The sequence below is a fragment of the Passer domesticus genome, chromosome 1 (assembly GCF_036417665.1).
Source record: "Passer domesticus isolate bPasDom1 chromosome 1, bPasDom1.hap1, whole genome shotgun sequence".
Lineage (NCBI taxonomy): Eukaryota > Metazoa > Chordata > Aves > Passeriformes > Passeridae > Passer > Passer domesticus.
In genome coordinates, this window is record NC_087474.1 from 121,779,761 (window position 1) to 121,797,561 (window position 17,801).

Below are 17,801 nucleotides of genomic sequence, written 5' to 3' on the forward strand. Positions count from 1 at the left end.
TGTCCCTATCAGAGACCCACATTCCACTGAGCATTTCCTCTTGTTTTCTGAACTGCCTCAACCAAGTTTATGATACCACTAAAATAGAATGAAGTAACATTTTCATTATTGATGTGTCAGCTGCTCTTCTGTTCCTCTCTTGCCTACTTCTAGGAGAGTCCAGCACACTCTGCACAACCTTTCCCACTGCTCTTGCAAGAGGAATTTATCATTTATGGTTTGCTGCAAAACTTTTAGGAATTACAATCCACCTGCTAAGTACACACCTGTCAGGGGCCATGAAGAAAAGCTAAGCAGAGCAAGGCAACAGCAGCAATGTTAATTCTTAGGGGATGGAAAAAGAACATATGACTTAAGCAAATAAAACTGCTTCATTTGTTGTTAAAATGTTACTGAGAAAAACATCTTGCAGCAATTTCTTAAAAGGAAATCTGACCCAAAGTAGCTGATATTAATAGGAATGGGGAGAAGAATGGCTCTCAGATGCTCCCATGCTGGGGATACTTCACACTGTCTAAGAAACCCAATGCAATTCTCAAACAAGTTTTATGAACCTCTTCAACATGCAATAATAAAATTACCAGATGCTATACTTGCATATATGTATAAATGATTGCTAAGCACATAAATAAACGAAGGAATTTATGACACTAGATGAAGAATTTATAGACTTAATTTCTTTTTTTTTGAGATTGCAGAGAAAAAAAGAAGAATATTATGAACAAAAGATGTGGCTAAGCACTAAAAACTATAATAATAATATGCACAAGGAATCAGCCAATCTAAATAATTTACTAAACTAACAAAAATCATCTAAATCTTATGTAAAATTGCCAACCACTTTCCCAGCAATTTTATTGCAATTAATAGGTAAAAAACCTGTGTCTTCAACAGTGTTCATAGTACATTATATATATATTATAACAAAGTATGTTAATTCAATTGCTCCAAAGTTAAAAAGTTTTTTGGGTTTTTTTTTGTTTTGTTTTTTGTTTGTTTTTTTTTTTTTACTTTCTAACAACAGATTTTACTGGGAAATATTTTATTCTTATTAAACAAAAATATCTGATTGTCAAGTTTTATGTTTGTATTGCATGTAATATGTGTAGTACTGTAGCTACAATATGCTAAGTAGAAAACTACAACTAAAAATGAATTTTCTGCATATATGGAACTCTGCTTACAAAAATAAAAAGCAATTGCAAGTGCCTGAGAAATTTATGCACTGTGTAATTACAAGGTGCTAGAAGCACAATTATAGACTTGCTAATAAGCTTTTCATTTCCTTCCCCTTTATTTTAAATATTGCTTCATCTTAGATGATTTCTTTCTTTCTTTCATAACAAGAGAAGGTTTTCCAAAATGAGGATTTTTATAGAGCTTCACTATTTGTTTTGCAATGGAATAAGTTTCCAGAACCTGTTTATATTCAGCAATAAGCTCTTACATAACAACTTTATTTTAAATAGAGTAAGTTTATGAAAACCTCCTAGGGCACCTCAGTCCAATGAAAATTAAATCAGAGCTCTTCAGTATATTCCACTCCTTGGAATCAAATGTAGTTTGTATGGGAAGAAAACCACAACCAAACAAAATAAAACCCCTGGTCTTTGAAATTATACATGCAAACCTTGGCTATGTTTATCTGGAAGCAGCTACTTCACCACAGCCAGAGCAAGGATGATTGCTCTTTCCATCACTAACCTTAAGATCAGGGGGAAAAAATAAACTCTTCAGAGAAACAGGGAGCAATAGGAAAGAATTTGCTGTAGCAAGGATGAAGAGCATACACAAAAAGCAAGGACAAAACCCAAAATAGGAGTCCGTGGTGCTGTCCTTTCATGATCACTTTGTACCTTTCAGTGAATAAATGATGCATTGTTTAAAAAGTCTCAACTGCAAGGAAGGACATGCAGTTGAGGTGCTCTTTGCAGTCTCATTGAGTTACCTGCCCAAAGGCTGCCTAATTCTACCTCTGTGCCAGTTTAAAGCAGAGGGGGCCTGCAGTAGGGATGTGCTAACAAAAAACCTCCCTGAGGATCCTCAACACCAAAGGCTGTGTTTATCTACCACAAAACTAATGATTTCCTAGGTTACAAATGGGTGTTTCCCAATCTAACCAGAGTTTGATCTGTATCCAAGACCTTTCTTGTTTTCACTGCAGTTATCATATCTGAATGTAGAAACCCATTCTCAACAAATCTGCACTTTTTAGGAAGATATTTTAACAAAAGTATTTCCAACTGCCTCTGACAAGGGCTTTGTAAAAGCAATTTTATTTTTTCTGACTATTTGCCTACATGGTAACAGAGATAAAAGAGCCATGTAGCAGATCATTCCTCATGTATTGCTTGTCAATACATCTTCACTAACATGAGCACGACAGGCAGCACCTGGCCTGAGCAGCAAACTTGAACCACTAATGGATATAACCAAGACACATTGCAGGGAGAGAATAATTTCTCTGTGGAAAAATACAAGAGTGAGCACAGCATTTTCTCCACTTTGCAAATGGTCTCACAAAGTAACAGCAGAAGCCAGATCTTTTCAGAAGTCATAGGGTAATCAAGGGCAACACAGGCAAAAAGACACCTCAGTAACCTCCCTGCAACACTGTCTCAGGTCAGCTCATGCTGGGATCACACAAATATTCCTTCAAGAATATGGCTTTGCCTTACAATAAAATTATATGGTTTACTCTTTTCACAGCAGCAGTGTATATATATTTAACAACATACTGAGACATCTGTATCCAAAATAAATGAATTGTAATAAATAGGAATTTTCAGAAAAATTAGGCTTGTGTGGGTATTGTGTAGAGATTAGATAGATAGATAGATAGATAGATAGATAGATGCACACACATTTCTGCTTCTGTCTCCAAAGCAACATCTGCTCAAAAGCCCTGTCAGGATGCAATACTGTGGTACAGCTGGGAACACCTTAATAACTTTCTGCAAAGAGCAGCTGAACTCTCTATAGTAAAAAAACTTCACCGTCTCAACCTATCTCGCACACCTTTCCATTTCCCATGAAAATCCTGTCAAACAGAGAAGGATTTTTCTGAGCACGTGATCGAAGAAGTAATTTTTATTATCCCTCTCCTCTTATGAGAGATACCTACTCAAAATTCAATGATGTGAGAATGGAGACATGCATGCCAAAAATCTAATGCAGAATATGTTGTAAAATTATAAATACTGTGAAGTATATTTCAAAGCAAAAGTGTTGTTCAGGGTTGGAAAAGTGGGAATAAATAAACAGAAAAGGTCTTCTAACATGCTTTTATGGAGGTCTGTCCAAATTTTGAGGTTGCTTTCATCATCCTCTGTGAATCAGTTCCTCAGGGGGGAATTCTGCCTAACAGAAAATACAACAAACAGATTCTGGCGACATACTTTAGTTGAGCTGAAGATGGAAATGTTTTTAATTGTACTTTCTTGAAGTATAAACTGGAGAGTCATCTAGTTATCAAAAACCCTAAGAAGGAAAAATAATCTTTGCACTGCCAGAAAGGCATTTCAAGTCACCTTATGGCTGTTACAGGCAGATTAATCACAATTTATATCAAGAAGTTCACCTTCAAGAGAAAATATTTTCTCATTGAAATTTCCAAGAGACAGCATTTTATCCAAGCAGATGGGTGCTGAAAACAGTTTTTCTTTAGAAAAACACTATTTCTGCCTTATTCAAAGTAAATACTATTGACATTCTAATAATGATTTGTAGGATACAGACATTACATATATTTAGTTTCAACCAGGTATATCATCCCACAATCATGCAGGCCTATATCTTACACCAGTAATCCTATCAATAGTTCTGTAATAAGACAGTATCTCAATGAAATATGAGATTATCTAAACAAACAATAATGCTTTTATTTTAAATTGAAATAGTTTGCCTTCTGAGGGAACTTTGCCAGGACTTAAACCATGATTTTTTTGTATCTATTGCGTTGCTCTGTAACTCTTCAGCATATGAATTTCACACGTACACTGTGACATTTCACATGTGCACTCTCATATTCTTAAAAGAAAAAAAAAAATCTTCCTTTGAGCTGCTCTTCTACCTTTTACAATCTCCACCTTTTGATCCTACCTGAGTCCTTTGCAATATCTCCGATAGAAGAAGTGTAAAATAATCTCTCCATGCAGGTACATCAGCATCAGGTTCTGAGAAAAAAATTGTTCATCTGAGAATATAAACATTGAAGAGTTAACGGAGAATGCCATTTACTCAGTTCCTCAATAGTGTAGGTTCACAGCAGTTTCAAGGGACAGTAATATTTTTAAAGGATTTTGTCATATGAGATTCAAGCCAAACATTTATCTACAATCACATTTCCTCAAATCCATTTTACTGCACAACTGCTGATTCTAACTTTTTCTTGTAGCACACAAGATGAGTTTTAAGACTGAGATACAATGATTATTCTCTAGTTAAAGCTTTTAACATCAACAAGGGTGCAGGCTACTTTACACTGTGTTGCACACCCTGAAACATCAGTCTTGCAAACAAGGTAAATGGATAAAGACACAGTGATTCTCTCCACTCACATGAATATTTTCAACTTGTGCATTGCACTGTGCAGATCATGTTCTGCAAGATACAAATGTAACATTCCAAAGCTCATAATTTCTATTTTTTAAAAAGTACTAAGTAATTTGTAACCTCATGATGATCAGCAACAGTTTCTTCATGGCATAAACAAATTACCATTTTTCAAATTCCTCCAGGGAGGATTTTTTTCTTTTTTTCTGGTTTGGTTTTCCAGGTTCGAAAATCTCCCTCTTTTGAAAGCTTCAGTACTGCATTTGCTTGGCAGCTTCCACCTAAAAACTAAAACTAAAATCCATCAGATTTCAGTTCAAAATGAACAGTAGTGAAACCCAGCTAGTATGAGCAGGAGGAGAAAAAAAGCCCTCTTGAAAAGCCTGTGTATCAGAACTGCCAAGTGATCACTGTTTGGAATCCTTTCCTCAACAAGGATGTGAACTTCAGCAGGTGAATAAGTGGCAGCGTTGTCTCCTCTTCTTTAGGGGTCTGTGTTTTTTAATTCCTGCCTTTAACATGTACTTTTTTCTTCAATGACTAATCAGTATGGATAAAGTCAGATGAAAGAATTAAAATCATCCTGTTATCTGGCAAACATTTTCTGCCATCTTGTTTGTGTATGCTTGCAGTACTTCTCAAACCTTGCCCTTCTTTCACCTCCCCTCTGCTGTTCATCCACTCCTCCCGTTACCTGGCTTGTATGACAAAGGGGGTAAATACCATCAAGTACAGATAAACCCCCAAATATTGGTGCTTTGGTGTCACCAGCTGCCAATCATTCGGACATGCTGGTGGCTGGAGTTCCACCTCTTGAGACCCCTCAGAGCTTGTCCAGGAATAGGACAGGAAGTGGCACCAGGACTTCCTGGTGCCAGTAGAGTATCCACAGCCCAACCCAAGTGACAATGACACAGGGCTAAGACATTTTCATGCACTACAGTCTAGAGGGAAAAGGGAAGGATTAAAAGTCTGAGGAGAGTCAGCAGTATTTCCCGTGACAGAGATGACAAAACAGTGAAAAAATGTGGAAAAAGTACAAGCCCCATCACCTTTCTGCCTTCTCCCTCCTGCAGGCAGTGCACCTCCTTCCAAATTCTAGGCAAGTTGCTATGGAAACTATCAGCATGGCTACAAAAATAGGGAGGAATTATAGATCTCATCCATATACACATTATTTAATTTTATCAAAGAAAGAGAAATGGTATGAGGTGGTGGACCCTGTTACTAAGACAGTTTCACCCTGGGGAAGGAAGGACCTCCTGCAGAAGGCATCTTGGCTGATAAACAGCCCTTTGACCAAGGTCACCCAGAGGAAAAGAGTCATCAGCAAACTCTGCCCCTCATCATCTGAGAACAGCTAGTGCAAGTTGCCCATCAATGACTTTCATTTTTTTATTTTGTTGAGCTTGTGTAATCTGCCAATAGAAGAGTCACATCATTACTTTCTTCCTGTTTTGCACCTTGACATAGCATTAGGAATTTATACCCGTTTGTAAGCAAAGATATTTGGGGACAATTTTAAGCTCTCTGAGAAGGTACTGGGCATAGATGTCTCTGCCTCAAACTTAGCTATCTGAAAAGAAAAAGGAAATAAGAGAAGAAAGAGAGCAACATAGAGGCTTTCAAATATCAATGTACACAGTTAGATCCAGCCTTTACATTTCTCCCATCCCTCTGAGAGTTCAAAATATTCCTACATTGTTTAATACATTTGAAGAAAGGCAAAATCCTTTGTGTATATGAGGAGAGCTGTAGAAGAAGAAAAGGAGGAGGTAAGGCACTCTATTAATTCTTCCTGGGTTTTGTTTTACTTTCTTACAACTAAAATACACTTAACACCTGATGAAAAACCACTTCAGAAATCCTTTGCAACTCAAAGCTTTTTAATGGCAATTTACAGATGGATGGAATAAACTGGAAGACTCAAGACATGTTACTTTGCAGTTGTCCAAGTTGGATGAATAGTCCTATATAGGGATGTTGGGAGAACCTGACCAGAACCTGTGCCTTCTTTGTCTTCTTTTCCCCTTCAAATTGACAAAAATGTTTCCTAACCTGAAAAAAGGTTATGTATTTTTTGTAACCATTTTACCTTCCTCTTAACTCTCTCTACCATGCTGGTTTTTTACCACTCTCTCTGTCCTGCTTCAGTGAAAAGAAAAATGAAGGAATTACAAGGTAAATTACATTTCATGAAAACTTTCAGAGGTATTAAAAATAAGGAAGCATTGTAAGTTTAGGACTGGAAAAAGAAAGACTTGTCTTCTTAGGCCCCAAACCACTAAACAGTCATAAGCACATGAGTAATTTAAGTGAGTTCTTGGATTCCAGCCAATAGATAAATGTTAAATATGTGCCTGTCCCAGCCAATGCACACAATCTGCTTTTAAATGTGACATTTACATATATATATATCTTTTGAAGTTGGGGAGATCAGAAAAGCTGTTTATAAACCAGAACATAAGGCTAAAATCGTGATTAAAATTGTCCTGAAAGTCTCTCTGGTGATATTGTGAAGCATTGTATAATTTTGTTTATAAAAGCTTGGAAAAAACAAATTTTAATGCAATTTACATTTAGTCCACTTTCCACTAAATATGACATATAGACAAGCTATGAAGAGTAAAACAGATTTCAAAACAACTAAAATCCATGGGGTGTTGTTGAGTGTTCCCTATTTCAGTGGCAATGAAAGACAGCTGTGAGTTAAAATTACAGGTTCATTTGCATTAATGCATTACACAAAAATCACAGAAAGAGAAGAGCATCTTATCTTTTTTTATTCAACTGGAATTCAGGGGAGGAATAAAAGAGGATGTTTTACTCTGCAAGAAAAATAATTGTTCGAGTTTGACAGGCAAATTGAACTAACTGCATTGAAGATGAGTGAATTTAATGTTTCCAGACTCAAAGTTTTTGCAGGCTTAACTGTCAGATAATAAAATAAATTTCAGCTTTTTGTGGCTTAGATAACACATTAATATTTTCATAAGTACATTTTCTGAAATCCAGGCAAAGATAGGGGTTAATAAACAGAGATGCTTCAGTGTTGCCACATCATTCAAAGAGAAGCAACTAACCCTGCATCCTTTGCATATACCAGTAACGTGATCCTGTGATAAATTTTTCTCTGGGATTTAGTTATTCCACCACACTCATAAATTCGAAGAGGCTCCTCAATAGCGTTTTAGCTTATCTTATTGATGTTTTTGCAGAGAACTTGACCAAACCTTAAACTGGGTATTTAAGGAACTTTATTTTCCTTATTGCTGCAGTTGGCCCTTACCTATCTCATCCTACAGGAAATCTGCCAACACATTCAGCATCACATCAGGCAATAGAAAGGAGATGGGATGAGGACACTGGCATAAGCCTTTGAGAAGAAGGGAATGCTTAATCTGGCCCACTGGTGGGGAGCTGCCACACTTTACAGCACACAAATCAGCAATCTCTGCTAATGCTACCTACATGATTAATATTTTTCAAAATCAGCATGGAGACTGATGCTTTCTTCCAAAGATGACTTGGCAAAGATTACTTTCTTTCAAAGATGATTTGTCCCCAGTCCAGCAGCCTAGTGGAAAGAGTTTAAGGAGGAAGTAGATGAAGTGCAACCAGTCAAGTTCAATGATCACATGCACCAGGGTCCTCTTGTCACCACAAAAGTATTGCAAGTCTGAAGACTTCATTAAACACTCCACCAACGCATAGATGCTAAATGTTATAAGAAGGATTTTCCAGTTTATGTTCCCAGCGTGCAGTGGGATTAGCTCAATGTGCAAGCTGGGACACCATATTTCCTCATCCTTTTGTGACATTAAGATACACTCACAGGATGAGAAAAAAAGGATAATGGAGCAAGCAGAGTAAAAGTATGTACTGCGAGTGCTACTTGGGTGTTGTCCAAAATATTGCCACGCACACATGGCCTACAAAAATGGTGCGCAGGACTCGAGCTGAGGACAGGAGGATCAGACATCACAGGCTGAAGCAGAAGACCTGCTGTGTTCACATGTTGGTTGGGTGATGGTTAGTCCTTGTGGTTGGGAATTGTTGTGTGGGTTCAAGAAATATTTCACTTGTGGAGCTAAATGGAACAAGACTGGGTCATGCCATGTACTGCACAAGTGATGTGGGATCAACTTTGCCTGTGGGTTGTAGGAGTCTGCAATTTTAGCAGAGCACAAAGTAGGTGGAGATCCACTTCACCAGTGGTAAGGAGGTTGTGCAGCAGGGTGTCTGCTAGTATGTCCACTCAGTTTGGAGGCAAAACAGTCATGGTTTCTCCTAAAAGCACTAAGGTCTTGGCAAAAGACTAGAATCTGAGAGATACCTCTGGGGAAACTCCTCCAATCAAAGGATATGCCAGTCACATCACTTCCCTGAGGTGTGGCAAAAGATGGCGCTTTGCAGGAAGTTCCATGTGAAACTGCCAGCCCTAGCCAAAGGAACAACCTGTTAGTTCAGCTCAGTGAGTAGTAACCTAAGGTCCCAACAAAGGAGACACTTGGTTGTGACAAAGTAGGGCAGGCTGGGCAAAGGACAAACCTGTATGTGACTCATCAGAGGCCAGCACAGGTCCCAGCTTCACTGATTACTTTTGCAGCAGCACAGAGGGCATGGAAGATTCAGGTGAGTGAAGATCCAAGCCAAGCACCTGTACGGTACCCATTAAATACCTGTGATCCATCCTGTCATGTTTCTTCCCTGATAAAGGGACAAGAAGACAAGTAGCAGACAGCTCCTATATATCAGGTGGAAAAGGCCACAAATCAGGAAAAAATAATGTTACAGATACTCCAGCCCAGCAATTCCTACATCTGATCTGAGAGAATTATGCTCCCAGCACATACACATTCTTCAGCATGACGCCGTTCCCTGCAATATTATAGTTTCTGCTGAGGATCAATACTGAGTGTCAATTCATCAGTTTGGGAAAATTTCTCTCCTTTAATGAAAGAATGCCTTCCTGCCTGAGAGTGGAAGAGCTAATTCAAACAGCAGCAGAGTCCACAGCCCACACACCTCAGAATTCACAGTAAAATTGCAAAATCATCTTGTCAATGCCCTAGGGCTTTTTATGATGTATTTTGGCAACATACCTCAAATAAAAGTAGGAGTTTCATTGTCCTAATTTTTCACAATGACCATTTAAAATCTATATAGGTTCTACGAAGGATCATGATGAGTGGAGTATGAAAAGATGGGGTACACATGACCTCCAAATCTCTAGAAGTACTGCTGACTTTTCCTGGACACAAGAGATATTTTTCTTGGCACCTCTGTTTTACTTCCAGGCATTGGATGCATGTCATGCTTCATAGACACATATCTCAATAAACATGGACACAGAGCTGCACAAAGGCACTCCAAGCTTGATGAACTTCCAGAATCTGGATTCATGCTACTTCTGATATTTGCTGCATGAATTGCCAGGAAAGATCAGAGAGATACCTCTGAGAGAGATACCGCAATACCACACCTCACCATTGGGTGATCCTGTACAAAGTCATTCCAAAAGGATCTGCTCCCTTGTTCTTTCTCCTTTTTCTCTCCCTTGTTCTTTCTCTCTTTACCTCTTTGTTCTATGGTAAAAGAAAACCTCTCCTCCCTACAGGGGGAAAAAAAAAACCTCTCAGAAAATCACTACAAAGCCCAAACCCTTGAGATCACTCTTGCTGGAAAGCCAGTAGGTCAGTCTCAATGTAGAGAAGAGACAGACACTTGTCAGAGACAGGAGGTTGGAGAGTTTTTGATTGCTTGTTTTCAAGTCTCCCTTCCATGAAAGATGGTTTTAAAATTGTTGGATATTGCCAGTGCAACCCCTTTGTATGACAGGTATATGTAAATTCATGGCTATACATGAACACGTGTCATTCAAAGGCAAGTTTCTCTAACAGCCATTTGCGCAACTCCTTTCTGAAGGAGCAAAGAAATGAGACACATATTGTCAGATTGAAATGGGTTCTAGGAAAATGTTTCCTAGGAACTCCACACACATTGAAACCATTCTGCTGTGGAGGTAGATAACACCATGCTATCTCAAAAAAACAAAAAAAACAAAAAAAAAAAAAAACCAAAAAAAAACCCCCAAAAAAATAAAGAAGGAAAAAAAACACCTAGAATTTGCTCAGCTTAAGTTACTCTTCTGCACAAGTTACCCACAGGAGGCTTTATGCCATTCTGTAGACCACCTGTGTCCCACACTGAGTCCCCTTACACCCTGGATGTGCTCCATATATGCTGGCAACTTTCATTCCAGCTCATACAAGCTCTGAGTTCTCCAGCTGTGAGAAAAGTGAGGAAAGATGAAAATATTTACAATGATTATTGATGACCAAGCTGTTCAGCTGGAAAGGAAACATTCCACCTTTAGTAGTGTAGAAGACCACTCCTGAACTTCGTGTCCGTTAATGGGATGCACAGTATGATGTACTGTTCAGCTGTGTTTTAGATTCATCCCTTTCTGAAAGTGTAAGACTGGCAGTGACACCACTTCAGGGTGTATGCCCTGGCAGCTTGATTCCACATTTGCTCATCACCAAGGAAATCAATGGCCTCAGCTGCCTTCCGTGGCAAGCAGCAAGGACTTCTGTCACAATGTGTAATGCCAGAACTGTGAACCTGATATGAGTGCAATTAGGTCTTCTGCCTTCACAGGAGTTCCTCATAGACCAGCAAGAATCACAATCCAAAGTGTTGGAAATTTAATATTTTAAAGCTAATTTTATACTTCAAAGCTAATTTAATACTTTAAAGCTTCATATTTTAAATCTTTCTCTGCAAGCACCTCAAAGTCACCTCTGCTTTAACCCCAAATAAAATCTCACTGTGTTGATACCACAAAATATTATCAGAGAAGCAATATGACAGAGTTACAGACAGCTGGCATTTCTACTCACTGATCTGTTTTCAAGTATGGACTACCTACAGGCATCAGTAAAGGAAAAAAAAAATAAATTTAACAGAGCAAAATATGTAACTATAAGGCCTTTTTCACACCAACAAAATTTGTCAGCAACATGAGACAGCAGAAGTGATAGATTATCATATGGTGAACTGCTACATTCTTTTGGAAAATTATCCTTGACATTACTAAAAGAAAAACCAAAAAACCCACAAAACTCCCACAAATTTTCAAGTTGACATTTCACAATAAATATAATTAAGTGCTTCTATTGGTTACCTGTAGGGAAAATTCAGGCTCAAAACTCTCACCTATGACTTACAAGTTTCATTCAGCTTTAAAGAAATTTTTTGACAGCTTCAGCACTTTTTGCAAGTTTATGGCAATGAAAAACAGATTTTCTGTGACTAAAATAGCAAAGCTATCCACTACTGTATATTCAGTTTATGGCATGTCATAAAAATTTGACAGGTTTCAACACTGCCCACAGTACTCAACAAGTGAGTCTTTTGCCTGCAAATTCTGAGCATCCTTCTATGAGGTCTTCAATTTCAGCTGGCGGCTTATCCAAAGAACTGCAGAATTTGACCTATAAAGAAACATTTGGCATATGAAGGATTCTTTCCCTGCTTATAAGCTTAATTAATCATTAATGAATAATTTTTGTTCTCTCTCTTATTTTTGTTCCAAAACTATGTAACATTTATAACTTCTTAAAGAGAGAAGTAACTAGTTGGGCCCCCAAAATTTCATTTTACCTAAGTATATTTAAAATACTGTCAAACCATGTATTTACAAGTATTCCTCTATGAAAAAGATCTTTTCTCTGCATAATTAGTGGCCCAACACTTCAAAACCCATAGGCATCATGAGTGGCTTTGAGATATTTTCTCATGCCAAAGGGGGAACTACAATTACACACTTGCTTTCATGTAGGTGACATGAGAATTTTGCACCTGAAATCATGACCAGCTGGACCAAACCTCCCAATCTCAGGATTAAAAGTTGTTCCTGACAAAGCTTTTGGTTTTATTTTGATTCAGTAATGGGACTTAGCCAAACACTTCAGAAATGCCCCAAAATAGTTTAAAAATTAATTCAAATAACTTCAACTTCTTGTAGTTTGTTGTTTTTTAACCAGGAAAACATTTGTATGTCTGCTCCTTACAAGAGAAGGAAGAATTGCTCCCTTTCACAAAGAAGAATGAACATGTTAAGAAAGTACAAGTGATCTTGTCTTGAAGATGTGAAGTGAACATGATCTTGTCTCATGTTATTTTTACACATATGTTTCTTCTTTGTACAGTAGTAATAGGAAAGTGGATCCCAAATAAAGCAGATGCCATGCAGAAATCTATTCCCTCATGAGTGACTGGGAAGAGAGTTGTTTGGTAGTGAAACCAACATCTACCAGATGGTGCAGTCTAAAAGAGATTTCATCCATTTACATCTAATCCTCAAAGCACAGTGAAAAATACCTCAGGGTAAATAATTCCTCATTTGACCAATAACAAACTTAATGCAATGAATAACTATAGACAGGAGTAAAAGAAAATTTGCTAAGAAACAGGACTTTTGAGGTTCTGGTATGGGAGAGGAAGATGGGAAAAGGAAGAAGGAATAAAGTTTATTTCCCCACCACATGTATATTTCTACCTGGTTAGTCCCTATGGCCCTGATCACGCAACTGCACCTAGACCAAAAAGAAATAGTTATGCCTTCCAGCATACTAGAGAGATACTTGATAAATTTTTAAGCAAAGCTTAATAAAAACTCCCAAATCATTAATGACCTGCAAGACTAGACATAAGCCCAGGAGCAAAAGCCCTTTCTCCCATTTACTGTCTTCTAATGTAAGGTCGATTCTTGAAAGGTATAATCTAATTAAGTCTAATTTTTTATTTAAAAACTGTATAGTTACCTTAACAAAAGCACAAACTTTATTACTTGCTTCCTATTAAAAGTGTTAATATTCAGATTAATTTAATTTCAATAAATACTGATTTAATTTAAATTGAAGTTGACTGCAATTTTTCCCATATTTCAATTACATTATTGCTTTACAGTACCATAATATAAAATAATTCTGTTAATGTAGATGAAAATACAGCTTTCATCTGCTCTGGGGAACAAATATCATTAAAATTAGTCTAAATCCTTTCAGGATAACATTCTCAATAATCCACATGAGGATACCATAATCTCTCCATTCAAAATTCAGCTATACTTTACATCCTAGACAGATATTTGTCAGTAATTAACATTAACATTCAGAGTTTATAATGAGAGGTCCTGAGCAGACTGTATTTCCTGGCTCAATGCTAATAGATGGATAGGTTCCTATCTATATAAAAGCCTGTCAGTGCTTCTTTAATTCTGTTTGGTTTCTCACTCAACTTTTTGATCCCCATTTCAGTGGAAAAAAAGTTTTAGAAACTCAACTTTTTATATAATCCTTCACATATTCTGGCCTATTGCTAAAGCATCTGTTGAAAGTGTTAGCCAATGGTAAAATACACATTTTTCTTTCATCTCTGCCACAGCTTTATTTCAAAACTGACTGTATTTTGGCAGAAAAACACTATTCCCATTTCTTGGGCAAGAGCATCTCTTTTTTCCCCATGCCTAGAAACTCCTGCTACCTGTGAAATCCCCACTTTGAAGCAGTAGCTGGCTATGCCATGCGACAGCAGGGACTCAGAGAAGCATCACTGGTGACTGAAGGAAGGTGTAATGACAATTTTATCCTTCTGTGCTCTCTTCACTCTGCTTCACGTTGTTTCTTTCCAACCTTCTCAGCACTCACACACTTTCCTGCTGAGTTTTCCAATGTGCTCCTCATCTCTTCCATGCTGTGAGGGCATAGCTTGTACTTTTAGGACAGGATATGCCAAACTCCTCTTTTATCCATGGTGAGAATCTGGAGTACACTGAGGTAAATTCACATCTCAGGTTTCCTCCACTGATTTTTTTTTTGTTGTTGTTGTTGTTGTTTGACTCTATCAGGAGCACATAGACAGAGTTGTTTAGGCTTTTCCATCCTCCTTCTCCAGCTGAAAAACTACTTTTGAAAAACTACTATGTCAAACTACTTTTGCAGTGTTTTTGAGGATATTCAACACTTCTGGTAACAGACAGATTCAATTTTCCTTTAACATTTTATATAATGGGTTTTTTACTGATATAAAATTATTGCTAAGAAAAAGTAATCACCAACAGTGTTTATTCTAATGACTAGAAATTATAAAAAACTGCCTTAATCAAACAAATTCATAGAATGTTTAATGATGGAAAAGACCTCTAAGATCACCAAGTCCAACCCTTAAACCAACATCACCACCATGATCAGCACTAAACCTTTTCCTCAAGTGACATGCTATTTGAACAATTCTAATGTTCAACAACCCTTTCATGAAGAAATTTTTTTCTAATAACTTATCTAAGCCTACCCTGGTGCATGTTGAGGTTGTTTACTCTCGTCTCATCATTTGTTACCAAGGAGAAGAGACCAACTCTCACCCAGCTATACCCTCCTCTCAGGCAGCTGTAGAGAACAATAAAGTCCCCCCTGAGGCTTCTTTTCTCTTGGCTTAAACAACCCCCGCTCCCCCAGCCAATTTCCAGTCAACTGGAACCTCTTAAGTTAACCAGGACTACTGGTAAATGATGGGATGTGGTTTGGTGAGCTCTCCCACAATCTCCTTCAGAGCCCTTGGATGGATCCCATCCAACTCCATGGATGTGTGAGGGTCTAAGTGGTGTAGCAGGTCACTGAGTGTTCCCTCCTGGATTATGAGGCCTTCATTCTGCTCCCTGTCTCTGCCTCCCAGCTCAGGGTGCTGGGTACCAGTAACACAACTGCTCTTACTGTTAAAGCCTGAGGCAAAGAAGGCGCTAAATACCTCGGTCTTTTCCTCATCCTTTGTGTCCGTGTTTCCCCCTCCCTCCCACATCCAATAAAGGATGGGTATTCTCCTTAGCCCTCCTTTTCTTTCTGATATATTTTTAGAGACATTTTTAATGACTTTTTTAGACATTTTTATTTTTTATGCTCTTTCACAACAGTAGCCAGATTAATCTCCATCTGGGCTTTGACCCTTCTCATTTTCTCCCTGCAGAACCTCACAACATCCTTGTAGCCCTCCTAAGCTACCTGCCTATTTTTCTAAAGGTGAAAATCTCTCTTTTTCTCCCTGACTTCCAGACAAAGCTTTCTGTTCAGTCAGGTTGGCCTTCAACCCCACCAGCTCATCTTTTGGCACATGGCAACAGTCTGTTTTCGTGCCTTTAAGATTTCCCTTCTTAAAGGGCATCCAGCCTTCCTGGACTATTTTAGTCTTCAAGACTGCCTCACAAGGGACTTTCTCAGCCAGTATCCTAAAATTTCAGCTGATTTAGAAAAAAAAATCTCAATTCCAAATAGTGTTGACATAAATATAAATATTGTTTTTTTTAATTGGCAGCATCTATTCAATCAAAAATTGTATCATAGTATTTATTTTCAGTTAGGGCAATATATTTAGCCCATTTATTTTTCTCCTCTTCAACTATGAAACATCACAAAATTTGACATTTTTGTATAATTCCAATCAGTAAATATTTGATAAGGGAAATAAAAAAGCAGAAATCATTGGAATCATAAGATAAATCAGCTTGTTAACAACTAAACTAAACTATATTCCCCATTTTCTGTAATTTTTCAAGAAGAGGCATTGTTAGGGGTAATTATAAACTATAACTGAACTGAAATTATTGCATTTACAATTCACAGCTCATTGCAGACTGAATTCAGTTTTTGACAATATTAATCTTGAATAACACTGTTGGGTTTTGCTTGCATTAAGGAAATAATCCTTTGTTATGCTTCCCTTCCACTATTTTTTACTTTGTAGCTGATTCATCATCTCAAACTGATGGGTTTGGAAGACAAAAGCTCAACAATTATTTTAACTTATTTAGACGAGAGAAGCTCTCTCCTTTAACAAAACCCCATCTTCCTTCTCAGAGGAAAAATGCTGGTTTTACATGAGGGCAAGAAAAATGGCTTTTGGGGCTAGTGACAAGGCACTCCTGTTAACTGGCAGAGGGGCTTAAAGGCCCTAACTTAACTTCTCCCCAGGTAAATCCATCCACCCCTTCTGTTTTTCTTTTGAGGCTGGATACTGCTGAAGTCTATTAGAAAAACTGCTGGAATCATCTCTTCTTATTATTGAATCAGGAACCACTGCAAATCTGAGCCCTTGGGTATTTTTTTTTTCTATTTTAATCTACACAACAGAAACCAGCAGTCTTGCTGTGTTTTGGGACCTTCTGTTCTCTGACCTCTGCCATCATTACTACTCCTGCATAAATACAGCCTGAGTGTGTTGCTGCCCTGCCTTCTCTCTGTTTGTTGCTTGTTCACAGAGAGTTACGGAGAAACAAGGCAAGGGCTTTGGTCTTTTGGAAAGGTTTATTCATTCAGCAAATAACAGTTTCTAATTGTAAGTCACTGACTCAGCCACCCCTGCTGATGTTTCAAAGTCCCTCATCATAAACAGATGCTCATGACAGTAATCTAAAGTGCATTAAAATTCCTTACTTCTCCCACCTTGGCAGCAGAAGCTGCAAATATCCCTTACAGCACAGTTCTGTTACCTGGGTGATGTTGCCAGGGGGGAAAGCAAGACCAGCACGAGGTACCTTGCTGGCAGGAAGGGTGACACAGCTCCTGAGCCACGGCCAGGACAAGGAGTGAGACCCTGCACAAGCACAGGAACTCAGGACAGGTGCTCAGACTTCAGCTCAGTTACTGCATCAGCCACGTGCTCCAACCCAGTAACACATACAGATTGCTTGTGTCATTTTAGCTCTTAATTTTGGGGTCCTACTTTGAAATTGGCTCTACCAGATGTGTTTTTAAATCTCAGAGACTGGGCATTTCCCTGTATTCAGTATTCTATTTACCTGCAGTCAGTATGCTATTTTTTGCTCTCAGAAAATACTATCGCACATGAACTGTTGAAGTTGCTCAATATTAATCACAACAAAGTTATTCTCATTTAGAGCATACAGTTTCCCTTAATACCTACTTGACATGATTCAATTTCATATCCTCTCCTTTCTGTAAGCCGTATATCTCCCCATTTTTAAAATCTTTCCTCAGCAGAGGTAACAAAGGAAAAGGGAACAAAATCTTTAGAAACTCCAGTCATTCAGGATTACTGTGTTGTGCACAGTGATAATAATCACTTGACGTTAATAGAAGCAATATTTCCACAGCTGGGATAATTTCACATAGCTCCTAGAAGTCCTTATTTACAATTTCTTTCTAAGTGCTTATTGTAATAAAAGCTGG

The 17,801-nt window shown here is 37.9% G+C and overlaps 1 long non-coding RNA gene across 1 annotated transcript; it reads right to left on the minus strand.

The window, feature by feature from the left end:
• Positions 1–4,028: 4,028 nt before the first annotated feature.
• Positions 4,029–5,543, minus strand: LOC135289414 (uncharacterized). The gene is made up of 3 exons (XR_010352160.1): positions 5,249–5,543; positions 4,720–4,842; positions 4,029–4,175 (listed from the first exon to the last, which is right to left on the minus strand). It is a non-coding gene; the product is annotated as an uncharacterized LOC135289414 (long non-coding RNA).
• Positions 5,544–17,801: the final 12,258 nt, after the last annotated feature.